We start from the raw sequence: 6282 nt of genomic DNA, 5'->3' as shown, positions 1-6282 counted from the left end.
GTCCTTAGGGCCCCCGGCATTTAAGGTTTATTTCTGTCATCTCTGCCTGCCTTGGAAGCTGTTATTAGTTATTAGTATTTTCCAGTTTTTAATTAAAGCAAAGGTATGTGAGTATAGGTTTTGCATTAAAAGGGAAGCTATTGACATTACAATTAGCTGACTGAGCAATACACCCGTTGGACCAATTAGCTTGTCAGTCAGCACAACACTGTTTATGTTCCTTTTTTGGAGGAAAAAAAAATCATTTCAAATCTGTCTTGGAGTTAAATTGTTTGTTTTGTGGGCCTAAAAGACATTTCAAGGCAACTCCTTAATAGGAATGCATTGTAAAAGCAGACAGTCCTTTTTGATTTGTTTCATTTGCTGTAAACTGGTATCAGTCTGTTAACACTTTGAATCAGCTCCTGTCTAATTTCTTGCACAGATCAGACTTTCACAATTGCAGGGTTCTTGATGTTAGTCTTGCCACCAGATGTGACGGATCAATTCTAGTATTTTGGAAATTGTAAATCTAAAACAGCAACTCAATACCAAAGTAAATAAGAGTTCTGTGGTTAAAAAACTCAGGCTTTCCTCTTGGTTGTTTTGTCTTAGTTAATTTATAATGAGCGAACACTCTTATGTGGATTAAATTTACTCAAATTATAGACTACTAAAAATATATGTATTTTAAACATCTTTCATTTCTGGTGTCCTTTCTCCTTTGGTGGTGTTGGCTGGTGTATAGTAGTAAATCCACTTTAATTATGTTTTTAGTCTTCAGGGTGTGCTGCAAGCACTGAAACACATCTTGAGCTATCAAAGATCTTATTATTTAAACACCTACCACCTCTGGATATAATGTTACAGTGGAAGAGGGTGGACCGGGAGACCTGTGGCCTTTCATTTTCACTCTACAGAGATTATAAACTCCTTGTAAATTCAGAACTTCGAAAACAAATATGAAATGGCTTCTTGTAATCATTAAAAGCCGTGTCATGTGGAGTCCTCATTACAGGCCCATGTTTTCAAGGTGCTGTTGAAAGACCTTGCGTGTCAGATTAACATCACTGACAGTGATAAATGGTCCCTCGGCGGCAGTAATGCAGACCCACCTCTCTTTATGGGAAGATTGGCAGTAGGTCTGCCCCAGCCTCTCATGTTTAAAGAGTCCTTAGAAAGGGAAGGATTCGGAGGTTTCAGTCGGTGTCGTGGGGGCTACATACATCTTGTCGTTTCATGTTCACACATTTAATTCATAATACACATTTTCGCCTAAGTTCACACTGACAATCCTTAAATCTATAGAATACTTAAGCACTCGATGACGGAAGGTGTGCTGACAGATAATGATCTTAGCGGTTTGCGTCATCGTGTCGCTACTCAATAATGTAACAGCAAATAAAAAACTTTAGCCATACATTTCCTGTTAATTTGTTCCAGTCGCTGTGCACTTTTGTTTCCTTTTCACATCTACTTAAACACCATTGTTTAAAAATTTAGAACAGTGCTAATATCTGAACTTACAGCAACACTTTAAAAACACTGGTTTACAGTCCAGGACAAGACGGACCATTCATTTGAGTAATAACTGGACAAGGCAACAAGGCACTCAGCCAAGGTTTGTTTTTCCTACCTTTACCCCACTGTATAAAGATTATATTAGCGTACTTTGCACGTAGGTTCTTACACATCCGATATGTTAAAAGAAGGGTGTTAAGGTTAAGACCCTACCTTGTGTGCTTTTTCCAAATCCCTTCTGATATTTGATCACATGGAATTCAGCTCTAATCTATGTCTGAGCGATGGGAATGGAAGTGGGTGGCTTACACCTACTTTACATGCGATTCCAGGATGTTTGAGCACATTAAAAGCGGTGAAGATATCTCAGAGGAAAGGGCTTGTTGAATAGTCATTCTGTTGACCAAGTGATGTATGCAAGTTATTTTTGCAATAGCATTCTTTTGTGGAGGATTTATTGGCCATAGAGCTGGGCTGTCACTTGGGCACACACCCATGAAGAATGAGTCATTGTTAAAGCAAAGCCCTTGTAGTGTTTCTTTAAGTGGTTACTGATATTGGGCACTCATACCCTACCTGCTCGCCGTTAAGTCTTATGTCAGTGTTTGACTTTTTGTCTGTTTTGTTTGCTCAGTGAAACCTATTTATCCCCCAGGTCATTGGTTCCCCTGTCATTTAAAATCTGTTTAAGGGTGTTTTGCACTGTTTAAAGATCGCTTCTCTATGGAATCCACCACTTATGTGGATAATTTATTCTCTATCATTGTATTCTAGCTAATACAGAAGTTATTATAGTTACAATTTGTAAATAAAGATGTTGCAAAGACTAGTTAAAGAATATTTGTTTTAGCAATATTAAAGTTGCACCAGTATCCTAAATATATTTTAATTAAAAAAAAAACAGTATCCATTTAAGAATTATTAATTGCTACAGTACAATACAAACTTGTACATAGTAAACATGTGGAACCACCTAGACATGAAATATCTCCATGTCAGAATGATACTACCCTTGATGTGGTGTCACTGAGCAGTAGAAACAGTATCACTTACTATGTTAACATGTTCGATGGCCACATTAACCGACTTCTTCTGCTGACAGGATTGCTTATTTTCTGTGTTCATTCCGTTACACATGTAGTATTTTTTGGTACAATGTTTCAAGGTGTTAGAACTCAGTGTCACTTGGGATTAAAATTCCTTCTGGGGTAAAGAGTTCACTATAGTAATGGGTGGCAAAGATTTAGAAAGATTCCCAGCGTTAACCTCTCATATAAGGATTTTTGAGCTAACAATCAGCTAATCTAAGCCTCAAAGGCAGCCTTAACCTCCCTATTGCACTTCTTAACGGAGGTAAAAAAGCCAAGCTGATAAGTATTATTGATCCTGTGAGCAATTAACATTTCTTTCTTTCTCATTTTAGACTGAATTGAATAATTGGGCTGCGTTTTGATATCGATTCAACGAATTGATCATTCTCACGTGGAAATATCGTTCTTTTAATCACACACATTTAGCTTTTAAATTAACCTTCGAAATCATGACCAATCTGGCCATTAATACTTAAGTCAATAGTAAACTAATACAAATAATAAAACAAAATGGTGCTCAATTAACTTTATCAACATATTATCTTTTCTTAATTCTTGTTCTACCAAGGAGATGGTTTTGATTAAATGATCATTTAAAGATGAAGATATTATGAAAGAAATTTAACATGTTGAATATGAGTAAAAGCTTGAGTGAAAATCAGATATTTCGTTATTTTAGTATTTACAGGGCAATCTTAACACCTGCTTGTCTATTTGGGCTTCCCTTCAGTAACACTTGAGTGACACTAAATCATTACCAGGACATGGGATTGGCTCCAGAGAGGCGCTATCGACAAAGTGTTGATATGAGAGAGAGTGACTGAGATGGCAGAGACAGGGGCAGGAACTGAGAAGCAGGGAGGCAAACTCGTGGGCGGATAAGAGCCATGCTACTGAGTGGGCTTGTCACCAGGGTAAACTGCTCAAAATAACAAGGAAGACTTGGTGGTCTCTGTTTAGTCATCAGGAGCCACATTCTGTCCTGAGAAGAATACAATAAAACACGATGACGAGCAGCAGATGACACCCAGAGATAGCCCACACTGATAATGTTAGGGGTTAGCCTCCGGGACTGGAACGGAAAAAAAACAAATTCTTCCCCGTAAACACTAGTTCTGGCAAATCCTTAGCTTGTCATGTCTGCTGCAGTCAACAGATCACTGTTAAAATATGATGAATACCTTGGGGGACGGGTCTGTGTTAGGCCAAACAGGTGAAGAAGGCAGCTGCTGACAGATTTAAATACATATAATATTGGACATCTCGTTTCTAAATGGCAGCTGTTAAAGGAAAACCATGAAGTATGTAGGGAAACCAATAAAAGTCACTATACTTTTATTTTTTATTTTTGCTGAAAGTGCATTTTTATGTAGAAACATTTAAACACTATTTCAACAGCACCCACTTGTTTTTGTATCTTTTCCAAAGGAGTTTGAATTAACTGAATTGAAATTTGGAAACTTCAGAAAGTATCCCTATTGACAAGTAGCTTCCTGACAGCTGACAGCTTATTTGAAGAGTCTTGTCCGAGATTGGAAAATATACTCTTAGACCAAATTACCCGAGACCTTTAACTTTAAATTCTCAACTGCTCCATTCAGCTGTAATTGTCCTGCCGAAGCATCCTAAAAGACATTCCAGTAATACTCTGCCCTGGAGTCTCTTCTAAACCAGTCGCCAACCTCTTCTTTCCTTTTCCTTCTTTTAAATAAGAATATTATTTCCCATTTAATCATTTCAAGATTCTTTTAATGGTCATCTTGTGATTGTTATTATTCGGAAAATATGCAATGCAATGGCCAGATCCTTTCAATAGCCTAGTAAAACCAAAGTTAAACTAATTCAGAGGTAACTAAGCCAGAACACACAATGTAAGCTGGGCACCTAAAATGAGCCTCATATATTAATTATGTGTTACATTCCTCTCCTCACCCTTTTAGTAAAATATCAAACCACAGTAACTAAACAAGCTTTTCCATTGTTTTTTTTTGTCCTGCACAAATCTGTACCAACGATGCGGTTTCTGAATGCTCCATATGTAGTACATCGACATTGGCACCACATGACAGGCCCAGGGGCACATCACGCTCGGTATGAGGTGTAAACAATGCCTGCTAAAATTCACGAGTTTCATAATTTACTTGGATGACATATTGTTGGAAGCTTTCATCAACACTCAAAGTTAGGTGTATTGCATAAGCTTTAGCATACTGAGATAAAATGGCAGTACGATTTCAAAACATATGATTTAACTTGTTTTGAAAAGCCTTGCAGAATGTAATTCATTTTGGCCAGGCCCTAAAACAATATGAAATGATGAATGATGCTTCGCAACCACGCCCTTGTCATGAACTGGCTGCTTTAAATTTGAACAGTAATGGGAGGCCTTCCTTTCAAAGTTACTGTTTCTTTTAAATAGCAAGTACAATTATAGTCTTTCAGAAATTGAGTAGGTGACAGAATTTGAATCTGGCAGCCCAATAATAGCAGGCTGGTTTGGGAGCTCTTTACAGGGATCAATATCCCTCTAAGTATACATGGCAGATTTATACACCCATTTCATAGTTCACAATGAGCATTTCTCTTTTCATTATCTGTTTAATTTATGTTAATGGCCATTGCTCTGCTAAGCTCTTAAAATGTGGTGCTGTATTCTTTTATTGCATTTTTCCATCAAAGATTTATTTGGGTTAGTGGGACTAAACAGAATAAGAAATGTTTTCAATCAATTAACAAATTGAAGCTTCCCTAGTTCAAGGAAAAAGTGACTTCCAACTGTCTCTATACTGAATACGGGAGACAGCACGTATTTTCACATATCACACAGCTCTCAGAGCATTTTGCACAAGGTGACAACACTCGGAAGATTGAGTTTTAAAAGCAGGAGCTGGGGGGTAGTGGCAGGTCAGTGTCTCGCATTCAGGCACTTCTTGCTGTGAGGAGACTGTGAGATACATGGTGGGGTGTCTTTCAACTACGCTCTGTGAATTAGTGCCGTCTGGCAATTGTCACTTAATCGTTGGTTTCCAGTTTCTCTGCACCGTGGGGTTCACCCCAGTGTTGAGGACCTCTCGGACTAGGACACCCTACACTTGAAGAGTTTGGGCTGAGACTCGCCATGACACTAACCCCTCTCAGCTTGACTGTGGGACTTTGGGATTCTTCCTAAATCGTCTCCCATATGCTGCTGCGAGCCTACACTCTTTCAGGCAAGTAAACATGTGTCTACTGCTCAACTATGGGTGTCTTTTTTAAAGTTTTGATGTATTTGTAGTAAACAGGAAAATGTGTTGCATAATTGTCGACGATGGGCAGCAGTGATAGAAGGAATTTAATTGAAATGGACCAATCTACTGTGTATCATGCTATTTTAACATCCATTCAATTACAGCTTGTCATTTAAACACTTGCTTTTTAAGTTTGAATGAAATGCCTTTAGTGTTTCCCGTGGCTTTTGCCATGGTCTTCTTCAGTTAATCCTACACAACCCATAAACACTACAATCTAATGAGTTTAAGCTAGTTTCAAGTACAAAGAGATAGGGATAATAAAAAAATGATTAGTTGCTAAGGACATTACTCAGAAACAAACCCCCAAAGCCCTTCAAGTTTTAATAATGAAGGTGCCAGTGATGTAGTGAAAGACGGGGGTCTTCTTTGAAGTGGCCGTGCTGACGGATTGTCCAGATCTC

The sequence above is a fragment of the Amia ocellicauda genome, chromosome 16 (assembly GCF_036373705.1).
Source record: "Amia ocellicauda isolate fAmiCal2 chromosome 16, fAmiCal2.hap1, whole genome shotgun sequence".
In the NCBI taxonomy this organism is placed as follows: Eukaryota; Metazoa; Chordata; class Actinopteri; order Amiiformes; family Amiidae; genus Amia; species Amia ocellicauda.
Note: the sequence above shows the minus strand (reverse complement) of the source record.